This window comes from Bufo gargarizans, chromosome 1, assembly GCF_014858855.1.
Source record: "Bufo gargarizans isolate SCDJY-AF-19 chromosome 1, ASM1485885v1, whole genome shotgun sequence".
Lineage (NCBI taxonomy): Eukaryota > Metazoa > Chordata > Amphibia > Anura > Bufonidae > Bufo > Bufo gargarizans.
Window position 1 is genome coordinate 137,945,205 of NC_058080.1, and position 24,130 is coordinate 137,969,334.

The window sequence follows — 24,130 nt, forward strand, 5'->3', positions numbered from 1 at the left end:
ATAATTACATTTTCTCTTTATATCCTTTATACAGGACCGATTATTCATGCACCATAATCATTTTTACCTTTAGGTTGTCCATGCTTATTTGTGTGCACACACATGATCCCGCATTGTGTATATTGCCCTACGGCTCTCTTTATACTGTTTTCCATCCTGTCTTTTCCCGTATTTATTATATCTGAGAATAAAGTGATATTTTGATATATCTTTTCCACTTGAATTTTGATGGTCCACCACAAGGCCTGCATGGGAGGCACGCTCTTCTTTGCTGATGTTATACCGCAAATAAAAACCTGTTCCTCCACATTGGTGCCACTGCTTTGGAATGTGCCACGATCTGTATCATTTACATAACCAGCCAGGGCTCCTTACCTGGGACTCTGCTTAATTTATAGGAGCAATCCTAATTAAAGAGGATCAGATAAGGGTTAATATCAGGGGAGGAACTATAATTCATGAGGCCCCATAAGAAAATGAGGTGAGGCCCCAATACCTAGTGTACAAAAATTTAAACAGCAATAAGAAGCAATAATTAATGGCATGTAAAATAGCACCATATATCAGAAAACCCAGATTATAGCAAAAGAATTGCCACTATATTGTTATTCCCTACAAAGGAGAATAACAACTCACTGAGCGGTGAGTGATAGGACACTGCTTCTGGCACCTCCCTAGGAGCTGGCACCCGGGGCGACCCGCCGCCCACAGTATGCCACTGTCAAGGTTTCGTTTTACTTTAAGATAAGGTCACATTTCTTAGTTTGGAAAGCTACGTCTTATGTGTATCATTGTATTAACTTGCCAAAGAGGTCAAGTACACTGCTGCAGGGTGGATTCATGGGGTGTTAAGCATCATTCACATTTCCATGTACGTGCTTAAATTCGTAAGAAGGTGGTCAGTGATGCCTTTGTGAAGATATCCGTGATGGATCTGTGTTGGTGTCCAGTTTTTGCTGTCTGCGTGTTACCCGTGTTTCACTCACACTGAACAGCTGAAAAATAATTTCCAAAGCATCTCTTCCTAATGATCCGTGAAACACGGATGGCATCTGTGTTGCATCTGTGGTTTTCATGGACCCATAGACTGTAATAGGCGTGATGGGTAGAGATCAATAGAGCATGCATCCGTGCTAAAAAATAAATTAAAAAATGTATCCACGGACTGTGCTACAACACGGATGTCTGAATACACGCGTTAAAATAAATGGAGACGTGCGCTGTCCGTGGAGAACATGTACGGCACATGTACGTGGAACACTGACGTGTGAATGAGGCTTTACACCATCTTATGTCCTGTACTATAAAAGTCAATAAATGTACTGAAAGCTGGAATTTTCTTCATTTGTAGTCATTGATTTGTTCTGATGGCATAATACCAGGATGGTGCCATTTTATGCTATATGTACATGGTTCCTATACACATACAGCACACTGAGACAACATAGGAAAATACTAATAGTAATCTATGTGTATTTTTCATCTGGAATATGGTGTGCTCCGGACTGGGGCGTAGCTATAGTGGGTGCTTTAGCAGCAGTTGCACCAAGGCCCTGGTGCTTGAAACAGTACAAAAGCTCCTCTGTCACTTAGGAATATTATAAATGACACATGGTCAATGGGGTCCCCGTTACAGATTCTGAATTGGGGCCAAAAAGCTTCTGGATATGCCCCTGGGTCTCACGTTCTAGCCCCTTGTTACACAATGTATGTAAATACAAAAAAGAGTGACGGTGAAGTAGTTAAATGTCTAATTATACACCTTTTTTGCCTGTGTTCACAAGGGTCTACAAGACACCAGTAAAGAAAGTATCCCCATTAGACATGATCCTCTGCGGCCCCCTTGTGGCAATGTTGTAAATGAACTTCGATGAACTTAGGACTGTATATTATGCCAAACTCCTACAATTTTAAATAGATTATTTTCTCAAGGGAATGAATAATTCAACTTTGTGACAACTCAGATATATTCTGACCTCAGTACACTTTAAATAGGATACCATATTTCCTAAGAAAAATTGCTTACCTCCTGGAATCAGTAAAGTGTTGGCTGTCCAAGTTCTCGCCTCTCCTCCTGGACAGTGTAAGGGCTCATTTACGCAAACGTTTTTTTCGTTCCATATATGGGAGCGTTTTTTTGCGTTCCTTATACAGTCCGTATACGGAACCATTAATTTCAATGGTTCCTCAAAAAAAACAAAAAAAAAAAACGGAATGTACTCAGTATGGCTTGCTGCATTTTCCAAGTGCTGCTTTTTATAAGTGCATGGGAGATATTCAGGAGACTAACTTAGACTAACTCTGAGCTTTTCCACTGTAGCAGAACTTCAGCTGTGTTTCTGGTAAGGAATTTGTTAGACAGGTTATCACTATTGTCTGATAATATGCATAGGTGATTAAGGTATTAAATGTGTTGTTGGGGGAGGAGCTTTTGTGGGAGTGTGTGTATATAAAGCCACATAGTATTAGCTTGCCTAATTATAGCTTGCTGCATTTTCCAAGTGCTGCTTTTTATAAGTGCATTGGAGATATTCAGGAGGTAATCTGGAGGTGGATACAATCTAAAAAAGTAAGATTTGTTTAAAATATTTTCCCTCTTTAAAATGGCAGACCTGGTTCTGTGCAGGAATTGTTGTGCTTTTATTTCAGGTTCCACTCTTCGGAGGTTTGGATGCTGTCTGATCTGTGGACATCTCTCTGTAATGCAGAAGTAAATTGCATTTTTGAAATCTGAGATTTGTAAATTAACCGTTAACTAAGGCTGAGAACGTTGCAATGCCACTACGACAGAGGCCCCCTAGATATGGAAGATGGGTTACTGCAGGTTCTGGTAGACTGAGAGTTGTTTATAGAAGACATGTCCCACAGTCTGTGGCTCCCCATAATTCATTTGCAGCACTTTCAGAGTGCAAGAGCAACATGGAGAATGGTTCAAGCACAGTGGGTGAGAAACAATCATCTCCCATGCCTAAAGTATGCAAGACTGCAGCCAAAGACAAAAAGGATAAGGTGAGGACTGATAGTAAGCAACTGTTGGTGGGTGATTCCATCATAAGAGGTGTGAAGTTTGAGGAAAATAGTGTTGTGAGATGTCTCCCTGGTGCTAGCAGGGATAGACGACGTATCTTTAATATTGTTAGGCAAGCAAAGCAGGAAAGGGAAGTGGATGTTATTGTCCATCTTGGGACAAATGATCTGGCTTGCAATGAGGTTTCAAAGATGAAGGAAGCTTTTCACACACTTGGAAATGATATACGGAAGGTTGCATCCACTGTTTCATTCTCTGCAGTTTTGCCTGTGCATAACCTTCAGGATGACAGGAAGATGCGCATTAAGGAATTCAATGTATGGCTTGGTGAATGGTGTCTGAACCAAGGGTTTGGCTTTGTGTCTGATGTTAGCCATTCTTGGAATGGAGAAGAACTGTACAAGATAGATGGTTTGCATCTTTCTCTCAAGGGAACGAATGTCCTCAGTGAACAGTTCCAATTATTTGCTAAGGAGCATTTAAACTAGGAAAGGGGGGCAAAAGAGTGATAATCCAGCAGTCCGACTGCTCTCCGGAACAATGCCAGAAGATGCCAGTAGCACATAGGTTAAGAAATGACAAGCTCAGAGTCTTGTCTACAAATGCTCGCAGTTTAGGGAATAAGATCAATGAACTTGAGGCTATAATGGCATCTGAGAATATAGATTTAGTGGCTGTTACTGAGACGTGGTTCAATGGGAGTAATGACTGGGATATAACAATACCAGGGTTCTCTCTATATAGGAAAGACAGAGAAGGCAAAAAGGGGGAGGGGTGGCCCTGTATGTGAAAGATAGCATAAAATCTAATTTAATACAAGTTAGCGAGACCAATTTAGAGTCAGTTTGGGTTACCTTGCAGCTTGATAATCATAAGGTAACTCATGTAGGTGTGATATATAGACCACCTAGCCAAGTCAAAGAATTAGATGATCTACTAGTTGAGGAAATAGCTAAAATAACATTGAAGGGGGAAGTTATCATTATGGGAGACTTTAATCTTCCTGATATAAACTGGAAAACCAAAATAGCTAGTTCTGCCAGGAGTACAGATATTCTAAATTCCCTACTGGGATTATCTCTACAGCAAGTAGTTGAGGAGCCAACCCGGAAGGAGGCCATTAAAGATTTAGTATTCACAAATGGGAATTTGGCATCTGACATTACTGTAGGGGAAAGCTTGGGATCTAGTGATCACTAGTCAGTGTAGTTTACTATAAGTTCAGTGACTGATTCACACCACACAAAAACAAAAGTTTTAGATTTTAGAAAAACTTACTTTTCTAAAATTAGATTAGTAGTATACAAGACCCTATCAGATTTGAACAGTTCAATGGAGTCCAGGAGAAATGGGACTGCTTAAAATTGGCACTATTGAAGGCAACAGAAAATTGCATTAGGCTTGTCAGTAAAAGCAAAAAAAGGAAGAGACCACTGTGGTACTCGGCAGAAGTGGCCAAAATCATTAAAAACAAAAAGATAGCATTTAGTAATTATAAAAAAAACAAAAAAACGAGGAAGCCGCCCGTGTGCCTTCCACAATTTGCGGAACAGACGGCGCATTGTAGAAACAAACAGGAATCGGATATGTTATATTTTTTGGCGGGGCTAAGTAATAGAGCAACGGATGCGGAAAGCACACTGAGTGCTGTCCACATCTTTTGCGGCCCCATTGAAGTAAATGGGTCCACACTCAAGCCACAAAAACTGTGGCTCGGATGCAGAACAGAACAACAGTCATGTGCATGATGCCTTAAAACTATAAAGAAAGTAGGGAGATATTACACTTACTAATAAATCTTCTTAAGCAGATCTGCCTGGTTTTCCTGCAATTGGTAGCCACGCCCCCTCCTGTCCTGCTCTCACCTTGCTCCCTCCTGTCCTGCTCTCACTACGCCCCCTCCTGTCCTGCTCTCACCACGCCCCCTCCTGTCCTGCTCTCACCACGCTCCCTCCTGTCCTGCTCTCACCACGCTTCCTCCTGTCCTGCTCTCACCACGCCCCCTGCTGTCCTGCTCTCACCACGCCCCTTCCTGTCCTGCTCTCATCACGCCCCTTCCTGTCCTGTTCTCACCACGCCCCTTCCTGTCCCGCTCTCACCATGCCCCCTACCGTCCTGCTCTCACCACGCCCCCTCCCGTCCTGCTCTCACCACGCCCCCTCCTGTCCTGCTCTCGCCACGCCCCCTCCCGTCCTGCTCTCACAGCTGCCTGTCTGTCCATCCCTGCACCTGCCATGGAGGAGCTACCTCGTCCATGCCTGAAGGAGTGTGCTGCTGTCTGGGTCCTAAAGCACCCTGCTTGTATCAGAGCTGCTTTCCTTCTGTGACTGGCACTCCTGGCTGTGCAGGGCTGGCAGGCACTTAGCAGGGACACTTGTTAAAAGCTAAAATAAAGAAACTTTTGCAGGAGGAAGGGAGACTGAGGGGAAGCTGTGATGGCTGATCTGACTGCAGGCTCTGCCCCTCTGTTTCTCCTGTACTGAGAGACCAACAGTTCAGGAGCTTTAACCCCTTCTGTGCTGTCAGTATGGCTGAGGTCAGTGATATCAGCAGAAGTCACTGGTCTCATTATCTATAAATGTGTGCCCTCTCCGTCCTGCATTCTGTATATAGTGATATGTCACCCCCACCACTGCATATAGAGATCCGTGACCCCCTGTACACTGTGATCCATGCTAGCGGTAGCCCACGAGTGCCGCCAGATGTCTGCGCCGGCCCCATTCATATTAATGGGTACAGGTAAAGGAATTCAAGAGGGGCCTGGATGTATTTCTGGAGTGTAATAATATTACAGGCTATAGCTACTTGAGAGGGGCCGTTGATCCAGGGAGTTATTCTGATTGCCTGATTGAAGTCGGGAAGGAATTTTTTATTCCCCTAAAGTGAGGAAAATTGGCTTCTACCTCACAGGTTGTTTTTTTTTGCCTTCCTCTGGATCAACTTGCAGGATGACAGGCCCGAACTGGATGGACGAATGTCTTTTTTCGGCCTTATGTACTATTTTACTATGTTACTATGTTAGGTCGGAGATGCAGCAACAGCAGGGCAAACATGCTGAGAGGTGGTCGGATAAAAAACATCAGTGAATGTGAATGGGGCCGAAGCGGACTTCCGGCGGCACTCGTAGGCTAGTGTTAGAACGGATCCAACAGGGGAACAGCCTGCCAGACCCTGCTAATGCTAGTGTGAAAGCAGCTTTAGCTGTGTGATGATAGACAGGAGGCTCCTCGCTATGTGAGGAGATCAATTTTTTACAAATGTATTCATCAGAGCTCTTGTGCAACAAAGATCTGTCCCCCCGCTCAACAGCCCCCCTCCTATGGCAGTCCATGTACCTAAACAGAAATCTATGACAGCTCAGAGCTGCCGTGGATTATTGGCTTCGAGTCAGAAAACTGACGAAAATGTACATCATTAAATAGACCAGTCCTGTATGGAGACTTACTGGAAGGACTCCATGGTCTAGAGACTTCTTGACAATGCTTCATGGGAAAAGCATAGGCAAAGAGGTATCTCCCAAAAAAGAGAACCATCTCGCTAGCGCCACCTTGTGGAAGTAGATCACTACGTTTCAAAATCTGACTTTTTAACAAGCCTTGGGGTTTGACAAGGAAGATTCATTTTACACTTTGTTATGTAAAAGACACAGAATAAGGACATGTTCACCTGACAAAAAAAGAGCTTGTTTTAAATGCCAGCTCCATATTTTTCTGCTGCAAAATTATGCAGTGTGAACATGCCCTAACTGTGGATGAAAGTGGCAGTGCCTTGTACACAAAGCCTACAGGGCAGCACGCCCGGAACCTCTATGGATAAATCTTCCTATTCAAATCTTCATATATCTCTGCGCCATGAGATTTGCTGCATTCCAGTTCTGTACAACTCAGAGGTTCAACAGAGCTGTAGTATAGCGGTGTGAATGAACCCTTATACACTGTGCAGTATGGAATACAGGGTCTGAAAACAGAAACAGTATAGTAAAACTTCATTGACAAGAAGTACATTTGTAAATCAGTAGATCCACAGATCATCTTAGTTAGCCCCAGTGGTTGTTCGTCAGCCATATTTGTGTTTATATGTATGAGCATTGGATTTGGAATATTCTATCATTCAGAAGATTACGGTATATTGAATGTCTACTGTATCATACAAGCCTTGCCTGATTTTTTATAAGCAGGAAGTACACTTTACTATTGTTTTGAAATAAGGATAAAAAGTCCTGTTTTATGATTTGCTTGAGATATTCCAGAGTGAAGAGTATATATACAGAAGAGGTTTTACTGCAGTGTGAAACTGAGGTTGTTTATATTGTAAACGTTCTTACTATTGTCTTTTATATGAATAGCAATCTTTTACTACACAAACTCCTTAAGCACACAGCCTATTTAAAACTTCAGGAAGCAGCATTTTTTTTTTTTTTTCATCACTGCATTTCAAAAGCCTTAACTTTTTTATTTTTCCGTCAATATCATTGTAAAAAGGCATGCTTTTCTGTGGGAATAGCTGTATTTTTTAACTGCACCATTTTGGGGGACATATAAAATGTATAACTTTTATACATTGGGGGTGACAGCAAAAAAATAAATAAATGCAGCAATTATGTTGTTTTTAGGGCATTCACCGTGCAGTGTAAGGCCTCATGCACACGAACATATCTATTTTGCGGTCCGCAAAAAACGGATCCGCAAATAATATGCATGACATCTATGTGCATTCCGTATTTTGTGGAACGGAACAGCTGACCCCTAATAGAACAGCACTATCCTTGTCTGTAATGCGGACAATAATAGGACATGCTATATATTTTTGCGGAACGGAAATATGGACATACGGAATGCACACGAACTTCCGTTTTTTTGCGGACCAATTGAAATGAATGGTTCCAGTGACATGATAACTTTATTCTGTGGGTCAGGATGATTAAGCCAATACTATATTTAAATACTCTTTTTTGCACAATAAAAACTGAAAAAATAAATTTTTTCCTGTGTTGTCACATTCATGACTCAACTTGCAGTTTTCATTGGTGACATTTTAGAGTACATATAACTTTTTAATCAGTTTTTATTGCATTTTTCATGAGGTGAAATGAACAAAAATAAGGAGTATTGCTATTTTTTAAGTGTCTATTGATTTTACAATGTCTGCCAGACTGGATAAATAATGTGATCATTTTATGAACTGTTATGGATGTGGTGATACTAGTTATGTATATTTTTTAAATTTTATTTACATAATAAGGCACTTGTGATTTTTGGAGCTTTTTTTTACTTTTTAATTCGCTGTAGGGGATGCCTCTGATCACCCATGTAATACACTGCAATACATCTGCATTACAGTGTATTGTCAGTTTCCGTAAATCTGACATACAGTAATACCTATTAGGCCCCCACTTAATAATCAGATGAATTATCCTAAGGATACTGTGCACACTGTAGCCAGGAGATGTACTGAAAGCTCAGTCTTAGGCCTCATGCACACGACAACTGTTTTGGTCCATATCCGGGCCGCAGTTTTTACGGCTTGGATGCGGACCCATTCACTTCAATAGGGGCGCAAAAGATGCAGGCAGCACCCCATTCATTGCTCTGTTCCGTGGTCCGCAAAAAAATATAACCTGTCCTATTCTTGTCCGTTTTGCAAACAAGAATAGGCAGTTATATTAATGGCTGTCCGCGCCGTTCTGCAAATTGCGGAATGCACACGGACGCCATCCGTGTTTTGTGGACCGCAAAACACACAATGAACGTGTGCATGAGGACTTATGCCTCATTTACACATCAGTGTTTTGGTCAGTGATTTAGATCAGTGATTGTGAGACGAAACCAGGATTGGAGCCTCCACAGACATAAGGTATGAGGGAAAGATCTGCACCTGTTCTGTGTTTAGAGCCACTCCTGGTTTTGGCTCACAATCACTGATGGAAATAACTGACCGAACACTGACGTGTGAATAAGGCCTCATGCACACGACCGTTGTTTCATTCCGTGTTCGTTATTCAGTTTTTCGTGATTTTCTGCGGACCCATCTGCGTCCGTGATCCGTGGTTCCAGTCCGTCCAAAAAATATAACCTGTTCAATTTTTTTTCATGGAAAACGGTTCGTGGACCCATTTAAGTCAATGGGACCGTGAAAAAACGCGGAGGCACACAAGATTGTCATCCGCGTCCATTTTTTTCCTATCATTTGCATGGCAAACTTGACTTTGACTTTTTTTTACTTTCCTTCATGTCTGGTGATCCTTCAAAAATAAAGGAAGACACACGGAAACAAAAACGGAAACAGATCACGGAACCGCATTTTGTGGAATGGAAAACAACAATGGTCGTGTGCATGAGGCCTTAAGGCATTAGGCTGTGTTCACATTGCCTTTTTTCCCCACATTTAACATATCTGTTAAAACTGATGCCTCCAACAGATGCCACACAGTGACATCCGTCATCAGAGGATTCTATTGAAAAATATACGTATCCATTAACGTGTACTTTTTTTGCTGTCTATGCAGGATGGAAAGCAATTTATATGTTACACACGGAACAAAAAATTATGATACAAAAATCGCTTAATTGTGTTGTTTGATGTTACAATTTGCAATAGTAGACATAATGCATCACTACAGCAGATGTGATTGGATTGTAATAACTGAACAGTGATTCCCTCCACTAATAGCAATAACAATATGGGAGGTAGCCTATTGTGCATGTTGGAAGACAATGAATTCCAACAAGCCCAGTCATTCTTTCATCCAACATCCGCCATCAGTGAAGAGTTGGGACTTCCTCACCCGTTATACGTTAACTTGGCTGACCTACATCTGATGTGTGTGCACCTTCAGTGCAGTATGATTGTATGCAGCTGTTTGTATGGCAGAGGATGAATGTCACAGCATAACCAAAAATATTTAAAACTGAGGGCAGCATAAAATAGTGACAGAAATGCTGATCTCAGCGGTGTGTCACTCAAGAGCTAATAGTACCAGCATCCTAATCATCGCAGCCCAGGCCTCAAAAAGAGTCAAATCTACCTGAGAAGAGTCCTGGTTAGACATAATCTCCTGCTCTCCCGCACATCTGCTGATGATTGGCAGTTCTCTCCTAGAGAGAAAGGGAGAAAACTCGGTAGAAGACTGTCAGCCATCAGCAGGTGGGCAGGAGAGCAGGAATTCATGAATAACCATGACTCTTCTCAGGTGGCCGGGACTCTTTTTTTTAGGTCCAGTCTGCAATGATTGTGATGTTGGTTCTCGGCAACCACTTATTTATATCCCCTTCCCAACTGCCCTACGGCTATATACGTGCTAATTACACATGCTCCGTGCGCTGCAAAGCACTTGGTTTAAAGCTTCTGCCCCTGCACTGGCGATGTCAGGGACAGTGCAGAGTCCAGTAATGCCGGCAAGGGACCAATCAGAGTGGTCCCTTGCCGACTATCGCTCCGATTGGTTAGTCTATGCAGACTAACCAATTGGAACGCAGCAGTGTAAAAATGCCGGTTTCAGGCTCTGATCTGCACTCTGCTGATCAGAGCCTGAAATCAGGCATTAGCTGATCTTGGCCCCCAATCTGTGCCCCCTGCCCCGATCTGAGCCCCCATCTGTGCAGCACGCCAGACCTGCAGGGTATTGTGATAGTGAGGTCACGGTTATGAGCAATCGAGGGTTACTCACCTTTTAGAGGAGAACCCTGGGCAGGCATGCGGCAGTGAAGGAGAGGTAGACACAAGTTCCTCTGGGGCACACTCTGTAAATAGGGACCAGGCCTGATGGTGGATGAGGTGCCCTGGATGTTGCAGGTATTTTGAGTGCCTGAGGCAAAGTCCCTTTAAGGATCGTGACGCCAGTGCCTGTAACGGTGGCACACCGATTTGTAGGAGTAGTAATAGAGTACACAGATGGTATGGTAAACCAAACGTTGCTTTACTTGGAGAAACAGTCCAACTTTGTACATACAATTGTTGGATTTTACTAGTTTATGACGTAAAGTCATGATTTTATGAAAGACATGGAGGCGAGTATTGCATAATCTCTCTTTACTGACAGCCACAGCAGCAAAGAAAAAATGAAACCAAATTAACATATTGCCATAGCAACCGTCCCCTCCCACCTTAGTCCCCTATATAATGTCCACTAGTCCATAGTACTTCCTCTTTCTTGGCGAATGCCACTCCTATCGGACCGGACATCAGATACTCCAAACTGAACCGCAAAACTGGAACCATCCGAACTTGAAACACCCAGAAATGGATAACAGGAGAGCCGTCTTCCGGAACGTCTGGCAAAGATGGGGAACTCCCCTGAACTCGCAACCGCTGAACTGAAACAGGAAGAAGCTACTCCACAGGATCCAACGAGAACCACACATCAGAGAAGTCATCCTGTGAAGAGAACAAAACGCATGAAAGAAAATGTTCCATCCGTATGACATGTGCAAACACGAAAAACCATCAAGAATCCACAATAATACAGATCATCACAAATAAAACTATACATCCCAACAAGCAATAACCCAAGGGAGGGAAAATACCTAGGGCGGGCAATACTCGCCTCCGTGTCTTTCATAAAATCATGACTTTACGTCATAAACTAGTAAAATTCAACCATTTTATTTCAAGACACGGAGGCTCATATTGCAAGTTTAAAGCTGTAAAATAACCGAAGAGAAGGCATGTAGAGAAGGGCGAAAGTAGAATTCTTTAAAAGTTGAAGCCCGCGACCAGTCGGCAATCTTCATGATGTCCTCCAAACGAGCTCCAGACACCAACATAGAGGTGGAGGCAGCACTCCTAGTAGCGTGGGCCGTGAACACAGAGGTGTCTACACCCACTAAAGACATACTCCACTTAACCCAACGCACCAGAGTAGGAGTGGAAACCGGGGCAAACGGTCGTCGATACGAGAGAAACAGCTGAGGGTTCCCAGCAGATCTATGCATGGAGGTCCTAGCCTCATATTCCTGGAGACAAGCGACCGGGCAAAGGTTTGGAACAGCAGGAAAACTGAGATAAGAGACAGATCGAATATGAGTCTTGGTCCGGCGGGAGATATTGAAAGTGACTCCGTCCGGAGAAATAGACCTGGCATCAAAATCCAAAGCCCTGACGTCAGAAAGTCTTTTGCAAGATATAAGGCAAAAGAGGGTAACCAGTTTAGCCGAAAGCTGGTGTAGGGAAAGTTGAGAGTTAGATGGCCAAGTTGTGAAAAGATCCATGACCAAAGAGACGTCCCGGGTGGAAGAAAAACGCGGCCGAGGAGGTCGCGACATACGAAACCCCTTGAGGAGACGGCATACCAGAGGGTGTTGACCCGCAGGACGTCCCTCGAATCCCTGGTGAAAGGAAGAAATCGCCGAACGGAAGAGATTAATTGTACGATACGCCTTACCTTCCTCAAATAAGGCCGTCAAAAACTCTAAGACGTCCGATACAGGGGCTGAAAGGGGATCCACACGTCGTGCCACGCACCAACCAGACCATGATCCCCAGGCCGCTCTATAGGCCCTCCTGGTGCCCGGACCCCACGACTGTTCCAAGAGTCTTCGAGCTGCGTGAGGCGCCCGATACCCTGCAGGCCAGCAGACGGAGAGATCCCTCCAACAGCAGTGGGTGTCGCGCGCCTCTTGAGTCTAGGAGAAGTTCTGGGAAGTCCGGCAGAAGAAGCGGCGGCAGGATGAGCAGGTCCAGCAGATGGGGAAACCATGACTGGGAAGTCCAAAACGGCACAATCAAGACCAATTCCGCTTGCTGATTCAGGACCCGGGGAAGCATCGCAAACGGTGGGAATGCGTAGAGGAGAGGTCCGCGCCAATCCTGCAGGAATGCGTCTACTGCCTCTGCGTCTGGATCCGGTTGCCAACTGAAAAAGCGTGTTAACTGAGCGTTCAATCGAGAGGCAAACAGGTCGATAGAGAATGGGCCCCAGAGGGATGAGATGTCTGAGAACACCAGTCCATCTAATTTCCAATCGCTGCCATCCTTGAGGTACCAAGAGTTCCAGTCCGCCTGGACATTCTGCAGACCAGGCAGATACTCCGCCACCACCGTAACCTCCTGGTTGAGACAGAAAGACCAGAACTCCTTGGCCAAATGAGACAACATGCACGAATGGGTACCTCCAATGGAATTTACATATCGGACAGCAGACACGTTGTCCATACGAAGGCGAATGCAGGCACTGGCGACGTTCTTGGCAAAACTGTGGATGGCAAAGGATCTGGCCAACAGCTCCAGGGCGTTGATATGGAGTGAGGCTTCTTCCTGCGACCAACGTCACCCGGTGGAGACCCCCTCGCAGTGGGCCTCCCACCCGAGCAGACTGACGTCCGAGTCGATTGTGAAGTCCGGGCGTGGACCGCAAATCGCCTTCCCATTCCAAGCTTGGACATTCGAGATCCACCAACGCAACTCGTCCCGAGTCTCCGCATCCAGCGAGATCATGTCCGCGTATGAGGCACTGGTCTGAAGGTGTGCATGCTTTAGGCGCTGAAGGGCTCGGTAATGGAGAGGGGCCGGAAAAACTGTTTGAATCGAGGAGGAGAGGAGTCCTATGATCCGTGCCAGGTGGCGCAGCGTGATCCGAGGGGTAACCAACGTCTTGCGTATCTCCTTGCGGATGGACCGAAGTTTCGACTGGGGAAGACTGAGGGTCTCTGAGACTGAATCCACCGAGAAACCGAGGAACTCCATCACTCTGGAGGGGGTTAACGAAGACTTCTCGTAGTTGATGAGGAAGCCCAACCGGGACAGAAGATCCATCGTAACCTGTAACTGTGAGAGAAGGACAGAAGGATCCTGAGCCAGTAAGAGTAGGTCGTCTAGATAGATGATCAACCTGATCCCGCGGCTGCGGAGCCACGCCACCACCGGGCGCATGAGCTTGGTGAAGCACCAAGGGGCCGACGACAGGCCGAAGGGAAGACAAGAGAAACGCCACGTTTGGTCCTTCCAAAGGAAACGGAGAAGGTCCCTGTAAGGAACAGCGACCGGTACGGTGAGATAGGCATCTTTCAGATCCAATTTCACCATCCAATCTCCCTGGAGGAGGAGGTCCCTGAGGAGGTGAATACCCTCCATCTTGAAGTGCCTGTAGCGTACAAATCTGTTTAGAGGTTTGAGATTTATGACCGGGCGCATCTGCCCTCCTTTCTTCCGCACGAGGAAGATACTGCTGAGAATGCCCTCCAAGGGACACGAGACCAGCTCGATGGCGCCCTTGTGAAGCAGTTCTGTTAGTTCCTTGTCTATGGCCCGAGATGCGGCCCCGGAGGATGGGATAGGAGGGGGAAAAGGAATATGATGTGGGTACTGGACCAGTTCTATCTGGAAGCCCCGTACTGTGGACAGGACCCAACCGTCCGACGTGATTGACTCCCAAACATGAGAACAATTTTGGAGTCTGCCCCTACACAAACTGGAGAAAAAGGGAAACGAGGAACACTTACCAAGGGGACGACGGAATCCGGAACCTCCTCTGAAAGGCCTGCGGCTAGGCGCGCCTCGGGACGGGAAGATACCCTGCGGTTGCCTGGAGTCCTGGAACGAGGATCGGTGAGCAAAGGGTCTCTGACTGTAGGAGCCTCTGCCCGAACTACGGGCGTGAAATGCAGAGCGGCCGGCTGAACGGCCCCTGTAACCGCCGGCCCTCGAGGAAAAACGGCCCTGGAATACTCTCTTCGTGGACGACTGTGCCTTGTCCAGGGCAGTAAAGGCACCCACGAACCTGCCCATGTCCTTAATAAAGGATTCTCCAAACAGGAGACCCTGTGCCTCTCTCCCGGCCTCAGTGAGGGCTAGATTCACCAATTCGGGCTCTATTTTGAACAGAATAGCTTTGCGCCGTTCAATGGACAGGGAGCTATTCACATTGCCCGCTATACATATGGCCCGCTGGACCCAACCCCGGAGCTCCTCCGGATCTACAGGCGTATTAGCCTCTCTGGCGATTTCCGCCATCTCGAAAATCTTGGTCAACGGGCCAAAGACATCCAGGAGCTTGTCCTGGCACGCTTTTAGTGCTGATTCTAGACCCCTTCTAGGGTTCCACCCAGATTTTGCTAAGAACTGGACCATTTTTGGGTCCACAGATGGGGTCTTGTTTGCAACAATAGAACTTAGGCACTCGGCCTTCAGTTTGTTGCGAGCCTCCTTAGATAGAGGGCAATGAACACGCGCTTCAAGGTACTGAGCCACGTGGTCAAGGGGGAGCCATTCAGCAGATCTGGGGTGATGGAGACTGTCGGGATCGAAGAGGGGTTCACCGAGCGGGTCGGTTAATACACTAGCCAGTCCCTGCAACGCGTCCGTAGACGAAGCGCCAGGAGGCGCTGGGATGGGCGTTGGAATAGGATCCGCATATGCAGAGTCAGACAGATCCCCTTCGGGGAAATCAACATCCTCCAATCCAGCCTCCTCCTCAGAGTCAACCTCAGAGTCGATCTCTAATTCAGTATGTGCTTGTCACGGACGGTGTACAGGAAACAAGGCAAAGCAACATGCATAAATGACTCGCTGGATCCAAAAGCTAAGGAACAAAAGGGAGACCCCTGCAGAAGACCTGGCACTTTCCCTGGCTGCTCAGCCTATGTAAAGATCCGAATGGTGGAGGTTTGCATATCCACGTACCTTGACTATATAACCCCTGAGCACCCTACAATAGTGAGGGGACACGACCACCGGCTCCCTACACAAGATACGGAGGGAGTCAGGGTCACCTGGGATCCAGCAAACAGAAAATAGCAGATAAATGTTCAACACTTAGCTTTGTAGCAGAGAGGAGAACAAGACCAGCATGCACACACACTCCAGGAAGAAGTATAAGCCGCCCAGAAAAGCATTCTGGGGAGGAATTTAAAGGGAAGCAATTAGTCCAACACATGACAGCTGAGAGAGGCTAACGAGATGAGTAACTGAATACCACAACAAAGAAAGTCAAGGGGGAGGATCTGAAAGGCCTCTGTCAGAGCTTCTCAGCTGTCTGGTTGTGACAGTACCCCTCCCTCTATGAGTGGACTCCGGACACTCAGAACCCACCTTCTCAGGATGGGACCTATGGAAAGCCCTGATGAGACGAGAGGCCTTAATGTCCGTCACTGGGACCCACATCCTCTCCTCAGGACCATACCCCTCCCAATGAACAAGGTACTGAAGAGAACCGCGGACAAGACGAGAATCCACAATCCTAGAGACCTGAAATTCAAGATTCCCATCAACCATAATCAGAGGAGGAGGCAAAGGCGAGGGTACAATGGGTTGAACATAAGGTTTCAATAAGGACTTATGAAAAACATTATGGATCTTCCAAGTCTGAGGAAGATCAAGACGGTATGCAACAGGATTGATGACAGACAGGATTTTGTAAGGCCCAATAAACCTAGGACCCAACTTCCAGGAGGGAACCTTCAATTTGATATTCTTGGTGGACAACCACACCAGATCACCAACATTCAGGTCCGGACCAAGCACACGTCTCTTATCTGCCACACGCTTATATCTCTCACTCATGCTCTTTAGATTATCCTGAATCTTTTGCCAAATAGATGACAAAGACGAGGAGAATCTGTCCTCATCAGGTAAACCAGAAGACCCCTCGCCCGAGAATGTCCCAAACTGCGGATGAAACCCATATGCACCAAAAAATGGTGACTTATCAGAGGACTCCTGACGACGGTTATTTAAAGCAAACTCAACAAGGGACAAAAAAGAACACCAATCCTCTTGATTCTCCGCCACAAAACAGCGCAGATATGTCTCCAGATTCTGATTGACGCGCTCTGTCTGGCCATTCGACTGCGGGTGGAAAGCAGAAGAGAATGACAACCGAACCCCCAAGCGAGAACAGAAAGCCTTCCAGAATCTGGAAACAAACTGCGTGCCCCTATCAGAGACTATGTCTGAAGGAATACCGTGCAATTTGACATGTGATCAATAAATGCCTGCGCCAGCGTCTTAGCATTGGGCAAACCAGGAAAAGGGATGAAATGCACCATTTTGCTAAAACGGTCCACCACCACCAGAATCACAGTCTTCCCCGAGGAACGAGGCAGGTCCGTTATGAAGTCCATGGACAGATGTGTCCAAGGACGGGAAGGAATGGGTAAGGGAAGGAGAGGACCTGATGGCCGTGAATGAGGGACTTTGGCACGAGCGCAAGTCTCGCAGGCTGCCACAAAACCCTCAACCGACTTACGAAGCGCAGGCCACCAGAATCTCCGAGCGATGAGATCCAGTGTGGCTCTTACCCCCGGGTGCCCAGCAAGGACCGTATCGTGGTGTTCTTTAAAAATCTTGTGTCTTAAAGCGAGAGGCACAAACAACCTCCCAGGAGGACAAAGATCAGGAGCCTCTGACTGGGCTGCCTGCACCTCTGCCTCCAATTCAGGAAAAAGAGCCGAGACCACCACACCTTCAGCCAAAATGGGACCCGGGTCTTCAAAATTCCCGCCTCCCGGAAAACAACGTGACAGGGCATCTGCCTTCACATTCTTAACTCCAGGGCGGAACGTGACAACAAAATTAAACCTAGAAAAGAACAAAGACCATCTGGCCTGTCTCGGGTTCAGACGCTTGGCTGACTCCAAGTAGGCCAGATTTTTATGGTCAGTAAATACGGTAATAGGGTGTCTGGCTCCCTCTAGCCAATGGCGCCATTCCTCAAAAGCCAACTTGATGGCCAACAATTCCCTATCTCCCACATCGTAATTTCTCTCTGCGGAGGAGAGTTTTCTTGAGAAAAAGGCACACGGTCGCCAATTGGCAGGAGAGGAACCCTGAGACAAGACCGCCCCCACACCCACCTCAGAAGCATCAACCTCAACTATGAAGGGTAAAGAAACATCAGGTTGCACCAAGATGGGAGCGGAAGCAAAACTCTCCTTGATATCAGAAAAAGCCTTACGCGCCTCTATTGACCAAGAAGAAAAATCTACCCCCTTTCTGGTCATATCAGTGAGTGGTTTAACAATAGAAGAATAATTCAAAATGAACTTCCTGTAACAATTGGCAAAGCCCAAAAAACGCATCAGCGCCTTCTGATTCTCAGGAAGCTCCCACTCAAGCACAGCGCAGACCTTCTCGGGGTCCATGCGAAAACCAGAAGCGGAGAGAAGAAACCCCAGAAATTGAATTTCTGGAACCGCAAACACACATTTTTTCCAGTTTCGCATATAATTTATTCTCCCGCAGGATGAGCAAGACCTGACGTAAATGTTCCTTATGAGTTTTGAAATCGGGAGAAAAAAATCAAAATGTCATCCAAATACACCAATACAAATTTTCCCATCAAATGATAAAAAATGCTGTTCACGAAATGCTGAAAAACGGCTGGGGCATTCATCAAACCAAAAGGCATAACCAAATTTTCAAAATGGCCCTCAGGGGTATTGAAGGCCGTCTTCCATTCGTCCCCTTCTCTGACCCTGACCAGGTTGTATGCCCCTCTTAGATCTAATTTGGAAAAGACTTTAGCCCCAACAACCTGGTTAAACAGGTCCGGGATCAGAGGAAGCGGATAAGGGTCACGAATTGTGATACTGTTCAGCTCCCTGAAATCCAGACAAGGTCTTAAAGAACCATCTTTTTTCTTAACAAAGAAAAAACCAGCGGCAACAGGTGACTTCGAGGGTCGTATGTGTCCTTTTCTCAGACTGTCAGAGATATAAGCACGCATAGCGATCCTCTCAGGTTGGGAAAGATTGTATAAACGAGATTTAGGCAGCTTGGCGTCTGGGATGAGATTAATAGGGCAATCGTACTCCCTGTGCGGGGGCAAATCCTGAACTCCACTCTCAGAGAAGACATCCGAAAATTCAGAGAGAAAAGATGGTACAGTCTTAGTAGCAACCTCAGAAACAGATGTCATGAGGCAATTCCCTCTGCAAAAGTCACTCCAACCATTTATTTGCCGCGCTTGCCAATCAATGGTGGGGTTATGCTTAGTGAGCCAGGGCCGCCCCAACACCAGAGGGGTAGGCAAACCGCTAAGGACGAAACATGACACATCCTCAACATGAGCATCACTCACAATTAAACGGATATTGTGAACTATGCCCTTTAATGATTTCTGAGAAAGTGGAGTGGAATCGATAGCAAAAACAGGAATATCCTTTCCCAAAGTGCGCACCTGGAAACCATGAGTTATCGCAAATTGATTATCAATGAGATTGACCGCTGCTCCACTATCCACAAAAATCTCACAAAAAATGTCCTTGCTCTCTAGCGCCACCCTAGCCGGCAGGACAAAACAGGAACTACAAGCAAACGGAAAACCTTCAATTTCCGCCTCAACCCTGCCAATAGTAACAGACGGAACATTTTTAAAAGATTTTTTCCTGTTTGTTTCTTTATTACTCCCAGAAAACTGCCTGAATCTCCTAGAGGGACAAATATTTGCCAAATGATTTATACCTCCACAACAAAAACAAACCCTCCCATGCGAGCTGAATCTTCTATTGTCAGAAGCAATCAACCCCAGCTGCATGGGCTCCTGCTCAGAAGGGGCTGACAGCGACTGAGACCCCTGCGCACAGAATGGGACCGCTGCACTGTCCTGGAACTGAGTATGACAGGAAGGGGACATCTCTCCTCTCTCTCTAAGACGCCTGTCAATACGAACGGCCTGAGACATAGCAGAGTCCAAAGAAATAGGCCTCTCATGAAAGGCAAATGCATCTTTCAATCCCTCTGAAAGACCATGGCAAAATTGACTTCGGAGTGCAGCATCATTCCAACCAGTATCAGCTGCCCATCTCCGAAATTCTGAGCAGTATATTTCTGCAGATTGTTTACCCTGGCATAATAGACGTAGTCTAGACTCAGCCAGAGCAATACGATCCGGATCATCATATATCTGACCCAGGGCTACAAAGAATTCATCCACTGAACGGAGAGGCCGTGCCCCCTCCGGCAGCGAAAAGGCCCAGGACTGAGCGTTACCTCTGAGCAGCGATATAATGATCCCCACCCTCCGTTCCTCATCACCAGAGGAATGGGGAAGAAGGCGAAAATGGAGTTTGCAAGCCTCTCTAAAACGCACAAAATTCTCACTACCCCCGGAGAACGTATCCGGGAGCGAGATCTTAGGCTCAGAACAAAGTCCATGAACGCCAGCTGAACCGGTCACTTGAAGCTGAGAAAAAGTCCTGCGGAGATCAGCTACCTCCAATGACAGACCCTGAAGGCGTTCAGCCAAAAGTGAAACCGGATCCATGCTTGAGACGGTTTCGGCGGCTTATAATGTCAAGGACGGTGTACAGGAAACAAGGCAAAGCAACATGCATAAATGACTCGCTGGATCCAAAAGCTAAGGAACAAAAGGGAGACCCCTGCAGAAGACCTGGCACTTTCCCTGGCTGCTCAGCCTATGCAAAGATCCGAATGGTGGAGGTTTGCATATCCACGTACCTTGACTATATAACCCCTGAGCACCCTACAATAGTGAGGGGACACGACCACCGGCTCCCTACACAAGATACGGAGGGAGTCAGGGTCACCTGGGATCCAGCAAACAGAAAATAGCAGATAAATGTTCAACACTTAGCTTTGTAGCAGAGAGGAGAACAAGACCAGCATGCACACACACTCCAGGAAGAAGTATAAGCCGCCCAGAAAAGCATTCTGGGGAGGAATTTAAAGGGAAGCAATTAGTCCAACACATGACAGCTGAGAGAGGCTAACGAGATGAGTAACTGAATACCACAACAAAGAAAGTCAAGGGGGGGGATCTGAAAGGCCTCTGTCAGAGCTTCTCAGCTGTCTGGTTGTGACAGTGCTCTAGCGCACTTCCAATTCCTCGGCGGGATGAGGCTCTTTTGCGCGAGATCGTGCTTTCTGGGGTGGCATTGGACTCACCAATCAAAAGGTGTTCTGGAGGTGTGAGGTATAGGTAACTCAGGCTGCGCCGTGTCAGTGAGGACAGAAGGGCGTGCATCTGAGATGGATTTGGTGAGGGAGGAGGTAACGGAGCCCATAGCGGCCATAATGGCCTCAGAAACGGAGCGTTGAAAACGCATCAGCGGAAAAAATGGAGCCACCATGTGCAGGTGTCGGGGAAGAGACAGAATCTCTGCCTGCTTCTAAGCTCTGTGATGGGGTATGGCCAGATGGTTGAGACATCACTGCAGCAAGTATAAGCCGATCCACAATCAGGCTCCTATTAAACAGTAGATGGGTGGCAAGAAAGAGCACTGGTTGGTAAATCCTAGGGGGAGTAACCTAAAAACAGGGTTAACCTGAGGGAGGAAAAGAGCAACCTCACAGTGGGTAGTCACCCAGCAGTGAGCCAGTGCAGGGAGAGAGGGAGCCGAATGGAGACGCAGGCTAGGAGGTGTGGCCACAAACCGGAAGGAAAAAACCAGAGGGAAACAACGCAGGTAAGAGAAAATCTAATAGGAAAAGACCACAACAAAATGGCCGCCGAAATCGCGCTGCCGGCCGTAATCCCGCGAGACTACAGGCGCAGTAGCAAGCGGCGGGAGAAGGGGAGAGGAGAGCGGAGCCGCTCCGTGGATCGAGCGTTCAGACTCTCCCTCCCCCCGACGAAGTAAGTAAGAAGAGGGAAGGGAGGAAGGGGAGAGTCCTCAGGGAATGGGGAGAAAACTAAACCGTCGGACTCCAGAAGCCTAAGCAGGGCAATAAAATACCTCCCTCCCCCTCCCCAACAGGTAGAAGGTGAATAAAATAAGGACACCTGAAACAGGGAAAAAATAAAATAAACCTAAATACCCTAGAGTAACGGGAAGAAAAAACCTAGACCCAGCAATAAGGTCAACAGAAGATTCCAGCTTTTAGTGTACGGGTGAAGACCCCAAACTTTAATCCAAGTGACGTTTCGGCCTGCTCAATGAGGCCTTTATCAAGCTACATAACAGTGCAAATAACAGGGTATATATACCCACACTCCAATACAAGTGAATTACAATCAGTGATTACACATGTTTTCAATCTAGTCACATGACCAAAGACTACATCGTCACATGACATTCGTGTATAATAAACATTACAATTATACTCATATTAGAGCACACAAATGTGTTCATATTAACATCAGAGAAAAGACAGTGTGCACAACTGTTTAAGTGCATATATAGTATATAGAGGATTCATGCCCTTTATAACCAGTGAACAAGATATACAGTGCTAGGTGCATAAAGGGTTAAAATCATCTGCTGTCCTTACAGCTGTACCTTATTAAAAACCGGACAGAGCTCACCGCATATGGACATCCCCACGCCGCCAAGATTGGCGTCCCCTCGTCGGCGGTGCGTATGCGCCGGGCCAGACGCCTCTGGCCATGCCCCGACGACGACGCGCACCCACACTACGCTCCAATGAACCGCAGCGTCATCCACCGGAACGCACGTAGGAGCCGCAGCAGCGAGGGGAGGGAGGCCAGACAATGTGACTCAGCGCACGTCACACCACAGGCGGGGCATATGGAGTAACCATGGGGATGTAAATATGTTTGGACAGGCGGACGAACCCAATGCGGCCAGAGCGCATACATGTGCACAAATCCAAAGTAAAAACGCACCAAAGGCTATTTGGAAATGGCCAAGGGGGAAGAAAATCAAGCTCTGCCATTAGCCTAAGCGATTATATCATCCCCCTTGGCCATCACCATCACCCTTCATGATGTGTGGCTATAATGGGACACCCCTCCCATCAACCTACACACAATATAATCTCGTGCATGTCAAGTCACTGACCCCAGGGTGTGTGGCCAGTGAAAACGCATACACCATCAATATATTTATATGCTATAAAACAATATTGGACATAGTGTGCACCATGTAACAATCCCAGGCCGTCTAACGTCGTCCCGCATGTCTCCACAAGCCGTTCACTGTCATATTCATAACCAAAATCTATATATATATAAACCCACAGAAAAATACAATAGATGATATGCTGCTAAAACAACAGGTATATATCTTTGTGGCAGCAGCAAAGAAAGAGGAAGTGCTATGGACTAGTGAACATTATATAGGGGACTAAGGTGGGAGGCGACGGTTGCTATGGCAATATGTTAATTTGGTTTCATTTTTTCTTTGCTGCTGTGGCTGTCAGTAAAGAGAGATTATGCAATATGAGCCGCCATGTCTTGAAATAAAATTGATGATGATGCAGTCCCTTATGTCACAAATGCACAGCAGGTTTACGTCACAATATGGCAGGTATAAATCTTGCAAGATACTTGGAGGGTAAACAGTTAATGCTTCGCAGAACTATGCTGCACTATCCCCTCAGCTATTCTAGCTGGCTGGATCCCAAGGCCTGGATGCCTAAATGCTGGCTTTAATATAAAGCAAGGGTCAATACTGAAGATTTATTTACCAAGGATTAAAGTACCTCTGCCTCTCAGCTTACTTATCTATGTCCTGTCCTCGTTACCATGTGTACCCCTGGGGTGTGTATGGACTTGGCAGGCAGATAAACACCCTCCTACTACTCAGTAAATTGAGACCAGGTAATGATCTGTAGCTTTAATGAGCCGAAGTAAGTTGGTGTGAAACTGTGAACCAGTAACATAAAGAATGCAATAAGTACATGAACTGCAAATATACATATCATAGAATAGCATACAACATGTCTGATACATATCATAGAACAGCATATAACATGTCTGCAAGGGTAGCTGACTAGGCCCTTACTTTACATCTGAACTGCTAACTAGCTGCCTACACAGAAATACACATAATGCATGTCTATAGCTAGTAATAATCACATAGGTATGAAAGAACAGCAAGAAATAATGCCTTACCGGCTATGCAGCCTATAGTAGAAGTTTAGATAATCTTGTACAGCAGAGCATGTGAAGAAAGATGGCAACTTCTAGAAACTACACCCCTTCTTGCAGATAAGTGAGGTCACAAAGGGGAGGAGTAACAAAAGAGGCTGAACATACACAGACAACAATATGGAAATGGTCAGAAGGTGGCGCTAATTGACCATGTTTTAATACAGGACAAACCCTATATGAATTAATTAGCACACATTTATGAGAAGCTGTATGGAGACATGACAATCTGAGCTGGTTGTTCTGTTCCTGTGCTGGGTTTGAAGGTGGCTGCAGGTTGCTCCCAGGCGGTAAATTCTTCTTCTGGGGTGACTCTA

At 46.1% G+C, this 24,130-nt stretch overlaps 1 long non-coding RNA gene across 1 annotated transcript; it reads right to left on the bottom strand.

Annotated features, from left to right (window-relative positions):
- Positions 1–11,041: 11,041 nt before the first annotated feature.
- Positions 11,042–23,852, bottom strand: LOC122937839. The gene is made up of 2 exons (XR_006389933.1): positions 23,778–23,852; positions 11,042–11,401 (listed from the first exon to the last, which is right to left on the bottom strand). It is a non-coding gene; the product is annotated as an uncharacterized LOC122937839 (long non-coding RNA).
- Between the last annotated feature and the right edge of the window lie 278 nt (positions 23,853–24,130).